At 47.5% G+C, this 22690-nt stretch overlaps 1 pseudogene; it reads right to left on the reverse strand.

The window, feature by feature from the left end:
- Nucleotides 1-1824: 1824 nt before the first annotated feature.
- Nucleotides 1825-3060, reverse strand: LOC116477223 (C-terminal-binding protein 2-like; annotated as a pseudogene).
- Nucleotides 3061-22690: the final 19630 nt, after the last annotated feature.

Raw genomic sequence — 22690 nt, forward strand, 5'->3', positions numbered from 1 at the left:
TATGCCTATTCTCCAGGTTTTTAATTGGGATATAAATTTGCATGTTTTGGCATGTAAGCATTGTCTGGGTACAACTCTACAATTGGCTCCCTGTGCACAGAGATGTTTCTAGTCATGGGTCTGGAGGATGTGTGAAGCAGTGGGGGTGGAGAATAGTCATAAAGTCTTCTACCAGGAAGCAGGACCATCCTCATCAGGTAGGATAAGAGGACTTGTTTCCATGGTGAGAGAGCTTGGTAGAGTTAAGGATTAAGGGTCTTCAAAATTAACTGAGTTCCCCTAAATGTCACCATTCTAATCTTTGGGAATGGTCTTTCCTAATCATTGCTATAATTTTCACATATGAAATCTGGTGAGGCTGTGAATTCAATCTATGTTGTAAATCAGCAACCTATAAGATAAGAATCTGTGTCTAATTTTCAGCTACATCAGCTCACTAGCTCTAAGAGATAAGATATTATTTTAGGACAATCATAAGATGTTCTTTTAGGACAATTATAGGAAACCCCTGGTTCCTGGCTGTATTTTGAGCCATGAATTTAGAACCCTCAGCTTTTTATTATGTTACTTTAAACTCTCCTGGATGGCTAGAAGTAGCCAGCCTACCTCATAGACTTCATATTCTTCATGACTATTGAACTCTGCTATGGCTTTCACCATTTGATCTGCCAAAGCCATTTCTCTTTTTTAATTTTAATTACTTTTTATTGAAAACCGCACTGAACACTAAAAGTCCACCTTTACAATAAACAAATACAGTAATCGTAACTCACACTAAAACAAAACATACTTCTGTTAGCCATTATTTTTCTGTTTGGGACAATTTTAAAGTTTTTCTTTTATCACAAAAACAGAATTGTACCTGCACAAAGGCTCAAAATAGGCCATCTTTTTAAACAGAAAGGCAATGATTCACAAAAGATTATGAATAGAACATGTAACTAGTTGATACAAATCTAATAGGATTTGTTAAAATAAGTCACATCTAATACATCTGAAGTGTTCTTGTATAAAATATCACATGAAGGAAAGAAGACTTTATCAAAGTCTAAAAAAGTGGGTTTGTTCATTATTCTTCTTGAACTCTTTTAGTTCAAGACTTTCCACTCAATAAAATAGCAGAGGATCTGAAACTGAGAAAACATATTTGAGTACAAATAGCTTGTGAAACTTAATATATTTTTTTCATCATCAGAGGGTGTTACTGAACTTACAACCAACTTGCCTGCTCAGTATGCAGTTCAGATGTGAGAGATGCTTCTCTGTACAGGAGCCTGTACTGTCTTCAATCCTATGCGTGCAGGTGTGAACCACAGGGAAAGAGTTTTCTCCCCATTTTGTAGTAATGTGATCTTCCTATTAGCTAGGTAACCAGCCCCTGTAGAATGAAGGGACTAGAGTCACAGCATGGGGGTTTCCTCTTAATAGTTTTTATTTTGATGTTTGAACTCTTGATGCAGCATTCTAGAGCAGGGTGTTCAGGACCTGCTGTGCCCAAGGGACTGATAAAGGAGAAGGCTCTACTTATTCTTTGTGATTTGATACACAGATGAAAAACTTAAAACACAATAACAGAAGTTGCTCGTTAATAAATCACATCCTCATCTTTCAGCGCTTCTGTAAGCAGAGGACATCTTCAGCTTTCTAGCTCTTGCAGTTTTAACACTGCAACATCAATGATGCATATGTCCAGAATCAGTTAAAAAGACCATCAGATTCTTTTTCTCTTAGTTCATCTATGTTTCACTGTCTGCCCTCCCAAATGCATCTGAATGGTTACTTTTCGGCATTCTCTGCTATTCGTCCTGGAGGCATCCCAGTGACTCACAACCTGAGGGGCAGGTCTGCAGGTGATGAGGAGACAGGAAGGAGCAGCACCAGAAGCAGCACTGGGATGCCTCCAGGGATGATCCCTTCCATGGCTGCAGGAAGTCCGCCTGGAGCCACACCCACGATGCCTGGCGGATATCTGTATGTGGCACCATTGAGCTCAGGATGAATTGTTTGCTGGTCTACTGACCAAGGCGCTGATGTGACAAAGAATTCCTTGTTCACACAGTTTCTTAAGCTTTCTGGGATGCGACCTTTGATGGCTCGGCGGATCTCGGTGGCAGCTGCCTCCCTCATCTCCAGCGACACCTGCTCGCTATACCAGGCAGTGTGAGGAATGCAGATGAGATTTGGGGCATCTTTCAATGGACCCTGAGCAAAGCTGTCCCTCGTATCCTGTCCTCCTTGAGGGCCTGTGCTAGGGCTTTCTCGCCCACCAGGCCACCAGAGGCTGCGTTCACAAGGAATGCTCCCTGCCTCATCTGCTTTAAAGTCATTGATGAGGTGGTGGTTATATTCATTGAGATTGCAGTGCGAGGAGACGCAGTAACTCTGATACAGCAAATCCTGCAGGGTGTAGACGCTTTGAATGCCCAGGGACCGTTCTATCCCATCCTGCAAGTAGGGGTCATAAAATATGACGCTGAATCCAAAGGCCTTGGCTTGAAATGCAACCGCCTGCCTCGTGCGACCAAAGCTCATGAGACCCACAGCGTCTACCCACGGATGCGGACCGCTCCCGAGGCCACCTCGAGGATTTGCTCCATGCTCTGAACCCACGTGCCTTCCCGCAGTGCCTGGCACACCCACGTGTTCCTCCGGTACAGATTGAGGATGTGGCAGACAGAGGAATCGGCTGTCTCTTCCAGGGCTCCAGACGGGATGTTGCACACAGCAATTCCGAGCTCGGGGCAGCCTTGATGTCCACGTTGTCGTTGCCACTGCCAGTCCACACGATCACTCTTGGGGCCTTGAACTTTTCCAGGTCCTCCCTGGTGAGGGTGATGGTGTACATCGTGGCGCCCACGGCTTCATTTAAAACCGTCTCGTGGATCTCCTGCGTCACAGAAGGCCATGGTGGCCGGGTTCTTCAGGATGGGCATCTCCGCGGTGCAATCTCGGCAGTCCAGCAGCACCATGGGGTTGGGAGTGCAGGGGTCCATTCATGATACCTTCACAAATTCTGTCCAATCGCTGTCTCTTAATTTTGTGCTTATCCACAAGGGCCATTCTGTATGGAATTTTGCAATTATCACATCAAAAGGCAAAGCAGTCCTCTGAGAACTTATGGGAACTCTCAGGAGTCTGAGTGCATGACGCCACTATGAACCCATTCGCTTGCAATGCGGTCACCATCGCACAGTCAATCAACGAACCTCACCACGACCCCAGGTCGGGAGTGCCTGTAGTCCACAACGCCAGGGGGTAAAGGCAGCTCCGGCCCTGGGGAGCCAGGTCCCTGACCCTGCTCTGAGCCTCCGAAGCGAGCTGGGGGCCCACCTGGGGGGTCTGCGTCGTCTTGAGGCTCCTCCCCTGCTGGGGGCCTGAGGGACCAGAGGGGTGCTGGGCACCCGCTGGAGTGAAGCAGCATCCGACTGGACCCCCACCACCCCAGTCCCAGCTGGCCTGCCCAGCCCATTCCTTTAAAAAAACTACTCTATTCCATGTGACCACAGATGATACATTAGGACAAAAACTGCTCTATGAAGAGAGAATAACAGAACTCTAACATGAAGTATAGTGGCAAAGGAATCCAGAGAGCTAGATGTCATAATTCACAAAGGACTTTGATATGGTTTGGCTGTGTCCCCACCCAAATCTCAACTTGAATTGTAGTTCCCGTAGTCCCCACGTGTGGTGGGAGGGAATTTAATCATGGGGGTGGTTACCCTCCGTGCTGTTCCCCCTGATAGTGAGTTCTCATGAGACCAGAGGGTTTTATTAAGGGGCTTTTCCGCATTTTGCTCAGCACTTCTTCTTCCTGCTGCCATGTGAAGAAGAACATGTTTGCTTCCCCTTCCACCATGATTGTAAGTTTCCTGAGGCCTCTCCAGCCATGCTGAACTGTGAGTCAATTAAATCTCTTTTCTTTATAAGTTACCTAGTCTTGGATATTTTTTCATAGCAGCATGAGAATGGACTAATACAGACTTTTAGAATAGAGATCTTTGTAGGCTAAGAAGGCAGCCTAGTGGAATGGAAGAGCTAGGAGTTGCAAAGATGACTAATAGTGAGACAGGAGGAGCAAGTTCTTAGAGGGGGCCTAACTTCAAATGGGAAGAAGAGTTCAAATGCAGTAGTGATGCTGGGGAATGATCTGGGGACTGGATGGAAAAAATCATGAAATCAGAGAATGAGCTCCAATGAGTGGATGGATGGGGAAAATGAAAGCTGGGTCATTGTATAGGATATTGGAATATCAGGAGCCTGAGATCTCAGATGATGAGATGTCAGAGCAGCCCTGAAGGATGACAAGGTCCAGGTGTGGCCTCACCTCTGGCTGGCTGAAGTGCTGAGGTGATCTGAGAACTTTATGTAGAATGTGGAAAGGTGAGAGCAGGGCAAAGTGTGGGGATGGACCTCATGAGTGATCTGGTGTGCACAGTCTGGAGGAAGGTTGGGGTTGGAAGGAATCCTGTGGGCTGGTAGACAACACAGAGGAATGAGGGTGGGCAGGTTGGACGTCAGAGGATGAGCTGGTTTTATGAGGAGGACATGCTGGTACAGGGGCCTGGAAGTAGCTATAAGAAGCCAAGAAGTACCCCAATCTTTCTAACCTTCTGCAATGGGGCAAAGGGTGACCTTTGTTAGTGAGCTGATGAACTCAATGAGGAACTAAACGAAAAACACTTACTGCAGTGCCAGCCACACAGTCGGCACCCAGTGAATGTCAGCTCGGATGGTTGTTAAAGAAAGGGATCAGTGGAAGGACTAAAAGATGGACTGATAGGGGTGACAGAGAGAGGGGCTGAGGGGCAGGTCTGCAGGTGATGAGGGGACAGGAAGGAGCAGCACCAGAAGCAGTGTCTTCCATCACAGGACTGATGAAGGCCTCTCTCCTCCCTTTCCTCCCCTCCCCTTCCTTCCCCTTCCCTGCCTAACAGCTTTATCAAGACATAATGCACATAGCATACAATTCACCCATTGAAACTGTACAACTCAATGATTTTTAGTGTATTAACACAATTGTGCAACCATCACTACAATTGATTATAAAACATCATCACTTCAAAAAAACCCCATCCTGACAATCTTCCTGTATCCTTCAGCCATCCCCCCTAATCCTAGGAAACCACAAACCTACTTTCTGTCTCTCTATTTTGGACATTTCACATCAATGGAATCCAAATGCACAATAAGCAATTTTTTTTCTTTTTTCTTTCTTTCTTTTCTTTTCTTTTTTTTTTTTTTTGAGATGGTGTCTCACTCTGTCACCCAGGCTGGAGTGCAGTGGCATGATCTCAGCTCACTACAAGCTCCACCTCCCGGGTTCACGCTGTTCTCCTGCCTCAACCTCCCAAGTAGCTGGAACTACAGGTGCCTGCCACCATGCCTGGTTAATTTTTTGTATTTTTATCAGAGACGGGGTTTCACCTTGTTAGCCAGGATAGTCTGGATCTCCTGATCTCGTGATCCTCCCACCTCGGCCTCCCAAAGTGCTGGGATTACAGGTGTGAGCCACGGTGCCTGGCCTCTTTTTTTTTTTTTTTTTTTTTTAGACAGAGTTCACTCTTGTTGCCCAGGCTGGAGTGCAATGGCGCAATCTCGGCTCACTGCAACGTCCACCTCCCGGATTCAAGTGATTCTCCTGCCTCAGCCTCCCGAGAAGCTGGGATTACAGGCATGCACCACCATGCCTGGCTAATTTTCTATTTTTAGCAGAGACAGGGTTTCTCCATGTTGGTCAGGCTGGTCTTGAACTCCCGACCTCAGGTGATCCACCTGCCTCAGCCTCCCAAAGTGCTGGGATTACAGGCGTGAGCAACCACGTCCGGTGCAAATTTTCTCTTAAATCACTTTTTAACTGGAATAATACTTCAATGCAAGGGAATGAAGCACTAATGGTGCACTCTCAGGCACTAGCAACAGGGATGTGCATTGGGAGTGGCAAGAAGGGGACAAGATTTGGAGACTCAAATGTTGTTTCCTCTATGCATAAGCTATCCTGCTTGTTTTTCCTCTTGAAATGTGCTTAGAAGGGAAAATGTCAAAAGCCAACCAGCCACAGAATCCAGGAGAAGACCAGTGAGTCACTGCAGTGGCTGAGGCCTTGCTGAGCATTGCACAAAGGCAAGGCTGGGGAATCTCTGCCCTTGGGGCTTCCCTCTCGAGGGGGAGAGCACTACGTGACGGCATGTGGGTGGGGGAAGAGACTCAACAGTGCTGATGGGAAGCTGGCAGCTGGGGTGGAGAGATCGTGATGGTGGAGCCCACAGCACTTATTATTATTAAGGGAAAGGATCACAGGGACGGACAGAAAACTATGCAAGGTACTGCACAGAGGTCATCCGGAGGCCCTGACTCGTGCTTTAGTCTCCCCAGCCCCTCCATGGAACACAGTAACCCGCCCAGGGAGGGGTCAGGGCTCACCCATGTTTCTCAAAGAGTGGGCGTAGACCGAGCAGCTCCTGAGATGACGTTGTATGACTCACCCCATGACAGCCCCTAAATAACATTAAATCACCCACTAAAAATAGTTCCTTCTTTTCAAATTCTCTTTCAGACCTTTCAAATAAAAGAGAAAGGATCAACTCGGTGCCTGCATGTTTCTAATATCTCACTAACATTTGCTCATTTATTTTTTATTTTCATTTTTGGGACAGGGTCTCACTTGTCATCCAGGCTGGAGTGCAGTGACGTAGTCTTGGCTCACTGCAGCCACAACCTCCTGGGTTCAAGCCATCCTCTCACCTCAGCCTCCCAAGTAGCCGGGACCACAAACATGCACCACCATGCCCAGCTAATTTTTTGTGGAGATGGGGTTTCACCATCTTGCCCTGGTTGATCTCGAACTTATGGGCTCAAGCAACTGGCCTGCCTTTGTCTCCCAAAGTGCTAGGATTACAGGTGTGAGCTACCATGCCTGGATCATTTCTTTTTTAAATGAAGAGAGTGGGTCTTGGAATCAGGGTCGGCCGCAGCAATGCTATCGCCCTAGAATTTAATAACACTGTTTTGTGAGTGTATTTTATGTGTGAAGTGAGTGTATTTTATGCATAAATTGGTCTTCCATTACTGGTAGTGATATAAAGTTTCCATCTTACATACACTTTTTTTACACCTGATTCAGTGAGTCAGCGTAAAGGAAAATATGAGTTACATAACAGTGGGTGGGATATATATATGGCAAAAATGGGGATGGTGGTCCATGAAATGACCAAGGCAGGTGAAAACTGAACTAGAAGAATGGTCTGGTCTATATCAGCTCAGCTGGTCTGTGACTCGGTGCTTCAGAATAAGAGAAACGCCATTGAGATCAGCCTGAGAGTCTTCTGATTTTGAGTCAGCCATGGACCCCAGGTTGAGGGATGGCTTCCCCAACGCCTGGACTTCTCTCCTTGTTGCTGTCACCTCACTGCACTGTAATGGGCAATTTACTTGCCTGTCTCTCTCACCAGACATGGAACCAGATAGCTGTTTTGTTTTCTTATGTCCCCAGCACCCAGTATAGTGCCTGGCACAGAGAATCCTCGGTAATTATTTACCAAGTGTAACAAATGAATGAACGGGTGTCTTCCAGGTTATTGCCCCTAATACACTGCATAGTTACCCTGAATATGCTTATTCATTCACTGTAATGCTTACTAAGCAGCTACTTTGTGCAAGATGCACTGCCATTAATGGCTTTATTTTCAGTCAACAATCCAATTATTTTGCACAGCAATAGTCAAGATAATGTCAGTGGTGGGGAAACCTGAGGTTGGATCCTGCCTCTGACACTCAATAGCTGGGGTGCCTTGGACCATTTACCTTCTTGAGTAAGAGTGTCCTTGTGTGTAAAGTGATTTTATAATATTAACTTGTAGGATGGTCCTGCATCACTTCAGTGAATGCTGTTGCATGAATGAGAGTGTCAGAGTGAGTGAATGCGCGAAGGAATGAATGACAGACAATGGCCCAGATCAGGTAGGACACAGCCTGGCTCCTCTCCCATGGCCAGGAAATCCCGGACAGGTACAAGAAATCCTAAGCCTTGAGCTCTGCTTAACAAGGCAAAAATGGAGCAAACTGGTAAAAAAGGAGAAAGCTAGGATCATTCTCTCCTACAGCGGACTCTGAGGCTGTGGCTGCACCTGAGCAGGGGCTCTTCAGCAGGTGAGCCACGAAACAGACTGGCTGCTCCCTGGACTGCTGAACGTCCCACTGCTGTGGGTACCCCTCCTTTTCAAGGATGTGGACTATGTGATGTTGGCATGGTGACCAGTTAGCCAGTCCCCCCACCCCCGTCCTCTGCATCCTGAGGTGACAAAGAGGCCCTGAGGAGTAGAATGAGCCCCTGACGGCTCCCCAGGCTCACGAATGGTAGGGAGAGCCGGGTCCAAGAATGGAGGAGCCTGGCACTAAACTCTCATCATGTGAACAATGGAGCCGTTGCCCTGGCAACCAAGCAGGCCTCTCCCTGGGCCTCAAAGCTGAGTCTGGGAAGAGGTGTCCTAAGAAAGGGAGGTGGGAACGGAGTGGGGCGTGCCTGTTCTCAGAACTGTCTGCCCAGCATGCAAGGGCAGCAGGAGGCCCCTTTCCGGGAAAGACGATCAGAGTCTCTGTTGGCCCATTCTCCAGAGCCACTGGGGGAGACCAAGGTGTGGACACCTCACTGCAGCATCTGATGAGGACTTCCCCTCATGCCTACCCCCCCTCCCTGGCCTCCTGAGGGCTAGTTCAGGGGCAGCGGCTGTGAGATGAGGACATGGGGACCGACGGCAGGCACGACAGGTCTAACCTTGGGGTTGTCCCGGAAACTCTGCGATGTGTGTGGATCCTGCAGGTGCAGGTGGGGCGTGTAGAGCTGGGGGTGGCCAGAGTAGGGCTGCATTCTCCGAGGCTGAGAGCAGACCCTTGCTCTGAGAGGCCCCAGGGGTTCTGTTAAAGTGCCAGCTTCTGGAGCAAGACAGTCCCGGCTTCAGCTCTTGACTCCATCACTCTGGCTGCACGACCTGGGGAAGTCATTTCATTCCTTGGGGTCTCAGTTTCCTTGGCTGTAAAGCAGGAATAATACCAGTCATAGTATAGTGGCGTTGAATGAAGAGGACGGCCCCTGTCAACACAGTGTTGGGTAGGGTAGCTCAGTGCACATTCACTTCCTCTCCTCACCCTCCCCAGATCTCTCATTTCTCCCTCTAGGCACCTGTGACTCGTAACCCTGGAGAGATTGTCCTGGCCCCAGTTTGCATACAAACTGCCCAGCTACCCCATCAACACAAACTCCCTCCATTCTCCCTGACAGTCTCCCCAGTTTCTTGTTAACCTCCTGAGGAAGAGGGCCTGTGAGGGCACTGGGCAGGACGTGAAGGCACCGGGTGGGACATACCCAGATCGCGGTGCTGGAGTTTGTCTTTGAGAAGTGGTGGTTACAGGTGTCCTTTGCCTGTCAGAATTTTCTCATTTTCCTCTTTGAACCTGGGTTGCTTTTGCCATAAACAAAAAAAAAAAAGAAGAAAAGAAAAGAAACAGTTAAGAGGGGTTGCAGTACACCTTGAAAAAGGCCTGGGTGCTCAGAGGCATTGGGGCTGACCGTTCAGGGCCCCAAGGGTGTCCTGGTCTTATGCCTGGATAGAAGCAGGTGGCTGGGGTAGAATCTGACTCAGCTGGTGGCCACCTGAGCCCTGCAACCCCATGCCTTGCCCCCTCCACAGTCAGCGCTCAACACTCTGGTCAGGGAGCCTGCGTGGGTGTTAGGGGGATGAAGGCAGGGGACCCACAGCCAGACTCCTCGTCCTTTAGAACAAATGGGTCCCTCTTGTGGCTGCTCTCAGAGCAGACAGGCTGGCGGGGAGGGGCACATGGTGCCTGAACGAAGAGGCACCAAAGACTCTGAAGCTGCTCTGGCCTGGCCCTTGTGTGCCAAAAGGAAAGATCATTCCTGGCCTGACCCCGTGAGTTGAAGTGGAACTGCAAGGCTCTTTCCTGCTTCTTCCCAAGCAAGAACCTTGTTGAGGTTGAAATGCAGCCATTCTGAGAAGCCACGCTACTTGCAGGCTGCACTGCCAAGCTGAGAGGGGGCCCTGGGGAGGAGCTGGCTGCAGGGATCTCGCCCACAAACTAATAATCTCAGAGAGAAGAAGATCATACAAGTAGTTCACATACTGTTTCTGGAGAATCTGTGAGGTCATAGCCCTGGGCTGGGATCATTGTGGGGGGGTGTGGGCAGAAACTAAGAAAACCATACTTGTTGTTCTCGAGTGCCTTAAATCTAGTTTGTGTGCTCATTCCAAACAGAGATTCTCACCTTGGATCCTTGGATTGGCTTCACGGGGTCCATGGGCTCCCTCAAATTATATGCAAAATATGAGCTCATAAGCATTTTTCTGGAAAGAGGCTCAGTGCTTTCATCAGATTATTAAAGGATTCAAAAGAATAAGAACCACAGCTAAAGTAAATGAGATCAGAATGTTCTCATCCAATGGCGCACGGGCCCTTTCAAAACAGTCACCTTGGGAGGGGGTAGACGTGCTCACAAAACATCGTCTTTCCTTCCGTCAGGGGCTCCTGTAGGCTGTCCTTGGGAACAGCTTTAAAACTATGAAAGAATTTCAGGCTTATTTCTTCCTGACCACATTTCATTTTGTCCCCAGAATGACCGAGCTTGATCACCCACCTTAGTTACCAGCTTTAGATCCAAATGACTGTTAGCTGTTTCCAAAAATTCCATCTACCTTAACAAGGCAAAGATTTGTCACCCTCAAGAGTATTCATATGAACATGATGGCATAACTGCAGGATTTCCCGAAACTGCCTTCAGAACACAGAGTGGGAAAAGAGTATATCCCAGCATGTGTACTCCATGTAGTCTTCTGAGAATGACTAGAGTCTGATAGGTCAGTAAAAAGATGGCCGGGTGCAGTGGCTCACGCCTGTAATCCCAGCACTTTGGGAGACTGAGGTGGGCGGATCACGAGGTCAGGAGTTCGAGACCAGCCTGACCAACATGGTGAAACCCCGTCTCTACTAAAAATACAAAAAATTAGCCAGGCATGATGGCAGGTGCCTGTAATCTTGGCTACTCAGGAGGCTGAGGCAGGAGAATCACTTGAACCCTGGAGTCGGAGGTTACAGTGAGCTGAGACTGCACCACAGCACTCAAGCCTGGCCAACAGAGTGAGACTATGCCTCAAAAAAAAAAAAAAAGTCAACCAGGTAACTTTATAAACGATGAATTGTAAACATAACAGATTAACTAGCAATACCCAGAAAATGAGATGAAGGGTCAAAAAATGTGTAGAGGAAGTCAGAGAACAGAGAGGTCATGGAGGCCAGGAATGTGCCATCATTTATACAGCAATCAAGAGATGTTTATTGATATAAACTTAGGACCGAAACAGGAGCTCCCCGTAGAATAGAGGAGACAGACACACAAATAACCAGCTATAGAGCCATGCAGAATATAACAGAGGGAGGTGCAAGGCGCTAAGTTCACTGAGGGAGTGACACCCCAAAAGTTCACTCAATGTGGCATGAAATTCACCCCAAAGTGACAAATCCTTGAAGAGTTGTAGAGCGAATGGAGAGCACAAAGCAAATGTTCTCTTTATCTGGCCCACTGAAGGCAAAACTTGGAAGAAGGCTGTGGTAGATCGTGTGAATGGTCCCAGTTCTTTTCTCCTCTCTGTAGCCTTGTCCGCTGCCAGGTAACTTTGCAGTGCTCTCCCACGCTGGGCAGGTTGGAATTCCCTGCTCGAGAAGTGGGATATTAGCAGACATGTGAGAGAAGCAGGATCTTTAAAAGGAGCTGACGTGATTCGGCCTCTTCTCTAGCACCTCTGCCATTGCCGTAAGAAGAATATTCTGGTGACTCATGAGCCCAAGGCAAGAGAATCACTTGAGTCAGGAGTTTGAGAATGGTCTGGGCAACACAGCAATACCTTTTTCTAAAAAAAAAGAAAATTAACTAAAAAAGAATATTGAGGGCTACTTCACTGATCACAGGAAGAGAATGAGAGATATGCAGAGTAGAGTTGTCCCAGCCAAGGTGTCCTAGCCAAGCCCGGCCTAGAGAGGAACCTCAAGAAGCAAGAGTGATCCCAGTAAAATCAGCAGAACCCCGACCCTCATTAAAGCCCAGACTTGATCGGCATATTCCTTGTCAACCCAAATAAAGGCAAGACATAGTAATAAAAAACTGTTGTTGTAAGTCACTGAGTTTTGGGGTGGTTTGTTACACAGTGAAAGCTAACTGATACAAAGATCCCTTTAACAGAGTTTTCAGTAAAGTTCCCACTGTCAAGTTATCTAAAAGACGAGGCACTTTGTGAATTTCATAAAATAGATTCTTTCATCATTCAGTGACTATTCCTGAGAACCTGCATCTACTTAGCATGCTCAAGGTGCTATGGCAATTAAAATGGCCATAGAAGCTTGAAGTCCAGTTGAGGAGATGATATAGGATATAAATACGGAGAAGGTAGAATGTGATTAAGGTGTCACAAGAGAGATCGGAGGAGGAACTAAGAGAGTTGGAGCGATTTCTTTCAAGAGAGAGGTGGTCAGGAAAGCTAGGAGTTTAATAGGCAGTGGAGAAAAGAATGGCTGTTTCCCACAGGGGACTTTGAAAGCCAGGACATGGGGATTGGGTCTTATTTCTTAGGCAGGTCACTCTCACTTGGCTGGCTAGACAGCTTCTTCCAGAAGCAGTATACTCCCAGGCAGGAGAGTCTCCTTCCAAAGGGACGTGAAATATAGATTACATCACAAGCCTCAGAGAAAATGCTCCATCAGTTATTCACTCACCCCACAAACCTTTACTGAACACAGTGCCGGGGAACCATGGACTCAATGACGTCTAGAAGCCAGCCCTGGCCTTGGAGGTACTGGGAGCTGAGGGAGAGGGGTAGAAACACACAAGCACATTGTTACAGCCACGTGACAGGTGCTACAGCCTAAGTGAAAGCAAGGCATTGTGGGAACCCAGAGGAGAGAGTGCTCCATCCTGCTTGATGAGGGCAAAAAGGGCTTCCTAGAGAAGGTGACACAAAAGCTGAGGCTGTGAGTCTTGGTGAATGGGGAAACATTTCCCAGGCAGACACAGGGAGAGGGATCGGGGAGAAGATACTGGTATTTTCTAGGGTTCCATCCTTGGCCTTGTTTCTTTTCACCCTATTCGCTCTTGTTCCACTATCTTCTTAATCTCATGGCTTCAAATGTCTTCTAGATGTGGATGACTCCTCAAGCTCAGTGAAGTCTCCTGAGAGGTTCAGAGCTACATCAGCTGCCTCCCAGACTTCACTGCATGGGGGTTCCACAGCACTTCAAACTCAGCCGTCCAGAACGGAGGTCTTCGTAGTTCACCCCCAAACCTGAATCTTTCTTTGAAATTATTCTCTCGGTGAATGACTCCATCTCCTGCCCAGTCAGTCAAGCCAGTGGGTCAAAAGTTCTCTCAGTTCCTTCTGTCTTTCCCTCTCTCTCTCTTTCTTTCTTTGATAGCAGTAAAATATAGATAACATAAAATGTACTATCTTGACCATTTATCAGTGTACCAATCGGTGGTATTAAGTGCGTTTACGCTGTTGAGCAACCAACCCCACCATCCGTCTTCAGAACTTTTTCATCATCCCATACTGAAGCTAAGCACCAATTAAACAATAACTCCCCATCTCCCTCTTCCCCCAGCCCCTTGTCATCTCTATTCTGCCTTCTGTCTCTGTGATTTAGAATATTCTAGGTACCTCGTATAAGAGGAATCATACAATATCTGTTCTTTTGTGTCTGGCTTATTTTACTCAGCATAATATCTTCAACACTCATCCATGTTGTAGCACGTCTCAGAATGCCGTTCCTTTTCAGGGTTAAATAATATTTGATTGTATGAATATACTGCATCTGTTCAACCATTTATCTGTCAGTGGACACTTAGCTTGTTTCTACTTTTTGGCTATGGTGAATAATGGTGCCATGTACATGATGTACCAATAGCTATTCAAGCCCCTGCTTTTAATTCTTTCGGAAACATAATTCTAGAAGTGGAATTGCTGTATCGGATGGTAATTTTATGTTTAATTTTTTGAGGACTTGCTAAATCGTTTTCCATAATGGCTCCGCCATTTTTGATTCCACCAGCCATGTACAGGGGTTCCAATTTCTCCATGTCCTTGCCCAACACTTATTGTTTTCTGCTGGGATTCTGTTGTTGTTGTTTTTATTTTATTTATTTATTTTTTTGAGATGGAGTCTTACTCTGTCGCCCAGGCTGGAGTACAGTGGTGCAATCTTGGCTCACTGCAACCTCTGCCTCCTGGGTTCAAGCAATTCTCCTGCCTCAGCCTCCCAAGTAGCTGGGATTACAATAGACAGCCACCACGCCTGGCTAATTTTTGTATTTTTAGTAGAGGTGGGGTTTCATCATGTTGGCCAGGCTGGTCTCAAACTCCTGATGTCAGGTGATCCGCCAGCCTGGGTCTCCCAAAGCACTGGGATTACAGGCATGAGCCCCCTTGCCTGGCCTGTTGTTTTTATAATAGCCATCCTAATGGGTGTGATGTGGTATCTCGTTGTGGTTTTGATGAGCATTCTTCTGGTAGTTAGTTGATATGCAGCAATATTTTCATGTGCTTATGGGCCATTTGTATGTTTTCTTGGAGAAATATCTATTCATGTTCTTTGACAATTTATTAATTGGTCTGGTTTTTTCTTGTTGTTGAGTTTCAGGAGTTCGTTATATATTCTGGGTATAAATCTCTTATCAGATATGTGATTTGCAAATATTTTCTCCCATTTTGTGTATTGTCTTTTTACTCTCCTGGCAGTGTTCTTTGATGCATGAAAGTTTTACATTTTGATGAAGTCTGATTGTGTCTATTTTTTTTGCTGTCTATACCTCAGTTCTTCTTAATAAACCTCCATCCCATTGTCATTACCACCTTAGTTTACAACCTTAGTCCAGGCTCTTGTCTCCACATTTCCAAGCTCAACCTTTTTTAAAAAAAACATCAATTAGCCACTCTCAAAGACAAACGTAATCATTTCACATCTTCATTTATTTATTTAGCTACAGTTACGGAGCACCAGGCACTCTACTAGGTGAGGAAGATGGGATTGTAAGTAAGACAGGCCCCAGCCCTCTGGAAGTTTCTGTTCTAGTGATGCAGACAGCCAATTAGCAGATAAATGCAGCCAAGAAAATGGTTTTGAAGTATTTCTGATGGGCCAGACACAGTGGCTCACACCTGTAATCCCAGCACTTTGGGAGGCCGAGGTGGGCAGATCACCTGAGGTCAGGAGTTCAAGACCAGCCTGGCCAAAATGGTGAAACTCCATCTCTACTAAAAATACAAAAATTTTCCAGGCACAGTGGCATGTGCCTGTAATCTCAGCTACTCGGGAAACTGAGGCCGGAGAATCACTTGAACCGGGGAGGTGGAGGTTGCAGTGAGTCGAGATCTCGCCACTGCACTCCAGCCTGGGCGACAGAGTGAGATTTCATCTCAAAAAAAAAAAAAAAAAAAAATTCTGATGTGTCTTCCTTCTCAATAATTTGCCTCTCCCCACCCTCTTTCCTTCTGCAGTATTCCACCATTAAGGCTGAACCACGAAGCCAACATCGCGGGGAAGGAGAGAGAGACACTGCCCAGACCAAGAAGTTCATTGTGAAAGGAAGATGTGCTATTTGGGGGATCCTTCCAGACAGGAGGAGGAAATAGAAAGCACTTCAGGAAGAAGGAACAGGCCAGGAGTCTGGACAAAGACCTCTTTGCCAAAGGCGGTGGCAAAGCGCACCGTTGGCAGCAGCAGCAGCAGCGGCAGCAGCAGTGATCTTCCTCGGGCAGCCAGACCCACCTTGCTGCAGATGAGGCTGGCGAAGACTGAAGGGTGGCGTTGAGAAACTCCCCTCCGGCCCCTTCTCCCTCTCCAGTCCTGCTCCTGATCACTCAAATGTGCGCGCTTTACCCGTGGGTCCAGATGCCAGTTGAAAAGGAAGACAGGAACAGGAGAATGGGGAAGAAAATCCTGAAGAACTGACTATTTTTCTTAAAGCAACCACCGTCTGAACTGAACAGTGAATGAGATAATATTTAACTTGAGCTGAAAAGACCCCTATTAAATTGAACCCAGTATCCTGGCCTGGGAAAGACCCCTATTAAATTGAACCTCAGAAGAGGGCCTGGAGAACAAAGTTGAATTCAGTTACAGTTCAGTTATGGGGACTGAAACATAACGACTTTTTACCTTTGCCAACAGAAACAATTAAGATCATTATCGCTGGGGGCTAGTGCTATCTATAGCAAGGAGATGGACGGGCTGCTGTGACAGGCAGGACTGAGGAAGCCTATTTCAAGTCACGTCATGGCCAAGTAGGGCGCCTTGGAGGAGGTGACCCTTGGCTGAGCCTCAGAGGATAAGAAGTAACCCAGAGGAGAGCCAAGGTGAGAGGGTTCCAGGAAGGGGAATTGTGGACCTAACAGCAGGGGTTGGGAGATTGCACCACACGTGTGAGAAACAGGAAATGACAGTGCCAATAAGACGCAATGATTCGGGGGAGGGCAATAGAACCTTTAGAATCTTCCAACATGATTATAACCCTCCACTGCTCCACATTTTGAAATGATTCCTCATATGTTCTAAAATAAAGTTCAGATGCATCAGCTCCGAGCCCAGGGCCCTTCTCTCCTGGCTTCTTGGGCCTCACTTGCACCATTGGGCCTCGTTCCCCATCCGTCAGTTCTCCCCAACAGGCCTCTGCAGACACCTTGTTCTTCCCACCACTCTGCCTTTCCTTCATCTGGGACGCTGAGCTCCCACTTCCCCACCTGCCTAATCCCCTCCCCTTCCTGTGTTTAAAGACCCAGCTCCTGCCATTTCCTCCAAGAAGTTTCTCTGACCTTCCCAGGTTGAGGGGACCACCCCCTCCTTTGTGCCCCCACTGTTCTTCCTGGGTACAGCTGCCATTCCCTCTGCTGTGACAGTTTTCCTGTCTTTCTCCCCATGTGACTGCATGCTCCCTGGGGGCAGGGACTGAGTCTTACTCATTTTGGCACACTCTGTTTTTCTGGTAGGTGGTTGTATATACACTGACATCTCCAAAACCTTTTCTGCCTCCCAGTTCTCTCTCTTGAGCTTTAGACCCATACGTCTTCCTGCCTCCCAGATACATTCGTGCAACTGGCCTACAGCAGTGGTTCTGAGGCACAGGTGTGCATCGCGATCACCTGGAGGCCGTTCACCCTGCTGCTGCAAGAGATAGTTGTGCGCACCTCTTCCTAACTCCCCATGTGGTGATGCTCCTATTCCTCCCTCAATCATCAACACTGGCTTAACTGTCCCCCTCCTAGAAACTGTTCTTTTTTTTTTTTTGTGATGGAGTCTTGCTCTGTGGCCCAGGCTGGAGTGCAGTGGCATGATCTTGGCTCACTGCAATGTCTACCTCCTGGGTTCAAGTGATTCTCCTGCCTCAGCCACCTGAGTAGCTGGGACTACAGGCTCACATCACCACACCTGGCTATTTTTTGTATTTTTTTTTTTAGTGGAGACAGGGTTTCACCATGTTGGCCAGGCTGGTCTTGAACTCCTGACCTCAAGTGACCCACCCACCTTGGGTTCCCAAAGTGCTGGGATTACAGGTGGGAACCACTGCACCCAGCCCTAGAAACTGTTCTTAACCCTTTCCCCTTCCTAGGCTGTGCTGGGGTCTTTCCTGGGGCAGAGCCGCTTACCCCACAGCCTCCAGATTGCGTCTTTTCCTGCCTGCCTTGTGCATTTCACTGCAAACTCATGAGGCACGAGGGAGGAACTGAGTTCATTAGTTCATTTTTTTTTTTTTTTTTTTTTTACAGAGTCTTGCTTTGCCGCCCAGGCTGGAGTACATTGGTGCTATCTCAGCTCACTGCAACTTCCGCCTCCTGGGTTCAGGCAATTCTCCTGCCTCAGCCTCCCAAGTAGCTGGGATTACAGGCGCGTGCCACCAAGCCCAGCTAATTTTTGTATTTTTAGTAGAGACAGGGTTTCACCATATTGGCCAGGCTGGTCTTAAACTCCCGACCTTGTGATCTGCCCACCTCGGCCTCCCGAAGTGCTGGGATTACAGGGGTGAGCCACCGCGCCTGGCCCATTAGTTCTTTTTAAACCTTTTTTTTTTCTTCAATGCTTACCACTGTGTCTGGCACACAGCAGACCCTTGTCTTAGCTCGAGTTACCCCAGAAGACTAAGAATTCAAGCGCAGGTCATTTATCTGGGAGGTGACCTGAAGAGACACCAGTGGAGGAAGTGGAGAAAGCCGGTGAAAGATGTCCTATCAGGCCAGCTACCTCTGGGGACCAACAGAAGCTCAATCTCAGGTTGGCGGGGTCGGGGGAGCTCTGAGAGAAGATACAGGACACACCTCAGAGTGATCTTCCTCAAAGGGGTACCTATCCACTGTTAAAGCAAACTAACTATGGCCTGAGAAGGACTCCTTACTTCTATTTCCAAGTCCTTGTGGATGAACTGTAACATAGCTTAATAGGCAGACAAGACTGAAACCCTAACTTAGGAGTATGTATCTGTAACAATAGCTGAGTCTCGGCCAATCCCAGCAGCCATACTTCAACCACTCATGGACTGCCAAGTATTCAAACCGTGTTCAGATAAGGCCAACGCCATAACTGATCCACCTGTTTCTGTACCTCACTTCTGATTTGTGTACATCACTTCCCTTTTTTGTCTATAAATTTCTTCTGACTGTGAGGCACCCCTGGAGTCTCTCTGAATCTGCTGTGATTCTGGGGCCCGCCTGATTCACGTATCGTTCATTGCTCCATTAAACTCCTTTAAATGTAACTTGGCCAAAGTTTTTGCTTTAACACCACCAACACCCATCTGTTAGTGACTAAGGGGTGCTTCTGGGGGCACCAACTCTCCAGTACTGCCCACCCATGCAAACGCCATTCCCACAACCAGAACTAAGCCCTCAGTCCCTGTCTCCATGGCCTGCAGTCTTGGGCTTGTAGAAGTGGATGACGAGGGATGTGGGCAGGCACCACTGGCTCTGGCATGGCTCTCCCTGTTTGATAAGTCGATCTGAAGGAAAGGGTGTCTTAGGCTGAGCTGATAGCACATTCCAAAGCCCTGAGGCTGGAAGGAGAAGCCTCAGGGAGCAGTAATTAGTTCTCAAAATGGCAGTGAGGAGAGGTCTGCTTTGGGGCCTCCTGGATGGGCAAGCTCCAGGGATGAGTCTGGGTGGTGGAGCTCATGGTTCAGGGTTTCGCTATCCCACAGGACTTTCGGATGATGGAAATGTTTCATATCTGCACTGACCAATACAGGAGCCACTGTGGCTGCCGAATGCTTGAAATGTGGCGAGTGCAAGTGAGGAACTGAATTTTACATTTTATTCAATGTTAATGAATTTTAGTGTAAATGTCCATAGGCACACATGGTTAGTGGCAGATATGGTTACTGTACTGGACAGGGCAGGGCTAGAGGCTCTGTCCACCTCTCCTTTCACTTCTCTGTCCTCTGCAACTACAGCAACTGTGAGCTCCCCTGACAGTGGGCATCACTGTGCCCAAAAACACATCACCTGGCATGCTACGGGGTCCTCCCCTTAGTGGCTGAGTTTGGTCCTCAGAGCCTCAGCGTTGTGTCCAGCTGCCACCTGCAGGATTTGGAGAGCAATGTGCAGGAGGTGTATTGATCCCTTGTCCCCGGCTAGTGCCTGGCAGCAGCCGAGCCCCTCATCCTCACTGCCCTTGCTGCATGGAAATCCCTCTCTACAGCATCCGGCTTTATAGAGAATGAGTGGGGAGCACAACTCAGGACACATTCTCAAAACTTTTGGAGAGGGCTTAGTGGGGAACCCCCGGGCTCCCGGTAGCCATTTGTATGAAGTTAGCTTGTGGTAAAGGCCTTCATTTCAACAGGGGTTTGTGTCTCTGATGGTTAATTTGATGTGTCAACTTGACTGGGACATGAGGTGCCCAGATATCTGGTTTGACATTATTTCTGGGTGTGCCTATGAGTGTGTTTCTGGGGGATATTAGCTTTGAGTCAGTGCACTGTGTAAAGCAAGTGGCCCTCCTCATGAGAGTGGACATCATCTAATCCACTGAGGGCCTGCAGAGAACAGAAAGGAGGAGGAAGGTTCTCTTTAACCGATGGCTTGAGCTGGAACACTGATCTTCCTCTGCCCTCTGCATTCCTGATTCTCAGGCTTTCAGACTTGGACTTTTATTTTTATTTTATTTATTCTATTTTTTAGATGGAGTCTCGCTCTGTCGTCCAGGCTGGAGTGCAATGGCGCAATCTCGGCTCACTGCAACCTCCGACTCCTGGGTTCAAGCGATTCTCCTGCCTCAGCCTCCTGAGTAGCTGGGATTACAGGTGCCCACCACCATGCCGGGCTAATTTTTGTATTTTTAGTAGAGACAGAGTTTCACCATGTTGGTCAGGCTGATCTCAAACTCCTGACCACGTGATCCGCCCTGCCTCGGCCTCCCGAAGTGCTGGGATTACAGGTGTGAGCCGCCACACCCAGCCCAGACTTGGAGTTTAATCTCTACTATCAGCTCCCTGGCTCTCAGGCCTTCGAAAGACACCGCCATTTTTCCCAGGTCTCCAGCTTGCAGACAGCAGATCATGGGACTTCTAAACCTTCATAATTGTATGAGCCAATTCCTTACAATAAATCATGTATGTTTATATAGACATATATGTATTATAATGACACACACACACACACACACACACACACACACCCTATTGGTTCTGCTTCTCTGGAGAACTCTCACTAATATAGGCCCCATTTTAAAATAATAAATGGCACTTCCCCAAAGGAGCTAGACATTTTCAGAGATGCTAAGCTTTCTGCAATAGGCATCTACAGAAATTTTGGGGTTGGAGGGCATGGCCTAACTCTAGAGAAGGTGAACTTCAGACAGAACACAGGTCTGCTCTTAAGCCAGTGTGTCTGAACACCTTTTTCTATTTTAGCCCTCCTGATGGATATAATTCATGTCTCTCAGTAGCAATGCTTCTCACACAGGGGAAAAGGTTATGGCCCCTCCAGACTTCCAGTCACCACTGCACGTGGAGCACACTTTGGAGTTCCCTACCTCCAAGTCCGAAACACACAAGGGCAGGACACACTATTCAAGAGATCTAGAACTAACTCAAAATCAAGCAAGAGACATTACCAGGTCCCAGCAATGGGATAGGAACTGATGGTGCACAGCCCACAGGGCCTGGGAGTAACTGTGGGACTGAGGAGTTGTAGTCTTAGGCCCCATGGAGGGACAGGAATTCAGCCTCATGGACAACTGAGAGATGGAACTAGGCTTTAGGTGTGGCCAGGCCTCAAAGGCAAGTCACAGACCAGAAAGCCCCTTTCCACCCAGGGCTTTATTAGGACCCTGAGCCTCCCACCTGCGGGAAAATTGAGTCCTAATTCTTGCCATGTAGAAACCCCAAGCTGAGAAACTAACACAAAAACATGTTTGGCCGGGTGCGGTGTCTCACATCTGTAATCCCAGCACTTTGGGAGGCTGAGGCAGGTGGATCACCTGAGGTCAGGAGTTCGAGACCAGCCTGGGCAACATGGTAAAACCCTGTCACTACAAAACAAAACAAAACAAAACAAAAATATTAGCTGGGCGTGGTGGCGTGTGCCTGTAGCCCCAGTTACTCTACTTGGGAGGCTGAGGCAGGAGAGTCGCTTGTACCCGGGAGGCGGAGGTTGCAGTGAGCTGAGATTGCACCACTGCACTCTAGCCTGGATGACAAAGTGAGACTCTGTCTCAAAAAAAAAAAAAAAAAAAAAGTTCGACTTTGTAGGGGATGCAGCAAAGACAACCTCAGAAACTTCTCTGTAGGGAAATGTCCTTGACCCCACATAATGTGTGAAAATACTTCAAGCATTAACTGCTGCTGAATAAGGACAAAAAATATAAAATATATGGGGAAGTTCAGCACTACTTATGTATGGATTCAGTCATTCATTCATTCAGCAGTTTTTTCTGGACACCTACTATGTACCTGGGGCTAGAGATGTATCAGGGTACAAAATAGGTCCAAATCTTGCATTCTTAAAGCTTATGTTCAAGTTGGGGGTGCAGACAATATGTAAGTAACATACACAGCAGACTTGATCATGATAAGAGCTACAAACAGAAGTAAAGCACAAAAGGGGATTAGGAAATTGTGGACGAGGATGTCACAATTTAAAATATCATGATTAGGGAAACCTCACAGAGAAGGTGAGCAAAGTGGGTGTCTGGGGAAAGAGTATTTCAAGCTAAGGGAATGGCAAATGAAGATGACCTGAGGCATAAGCATGACTGGAAGTTTCAAAACACAGCCAGGAGGTCAGTGCGGCTGGAGGAGTGAGCGAGAGGGACATTAAAAGAGATGAAGCTAGAGAGGTGAGCCACATTGTGGAATAGGGTTTTATGTGTTATTGCAAGCCAATAGTTTTAAGCAGAGGAATGACATGATCTGACTTAACAGGAGTCAATTAATAGTTACTCTGGGATTTTTTTTTTTTTTTTTTTTTTTGAGACAGTCTCACTCTGTCGCCCAGGCTGGAGTGCAGTGGCGTGATCTCAGCTCACTGCAACCTCTATCTCCCAGGTTCAAAAGATTCTCCTGCCTTAGCCTCCTGAGTAGCTGGGACTACAGGCATGTGCCACCATGCCTGGCTAATTTTCGTACTTTCTTTTTAGTAGAGACAGGGTTTTA

This window comes from Hylobates moloch, unplaced genomic scaffold, assembly GCF_009828535.3.
Source record: "Hylobates moloch isolate HMO894 unplaced genomic scaffold, HMol_V3 SCAFFOLD_11, whole genome shotgun sequence".
NCBI lineage: Eukaryota > Metazoa > Chordata > Mammalia > Primates > Hylobatidae > Hylobates > Hylobates moloch.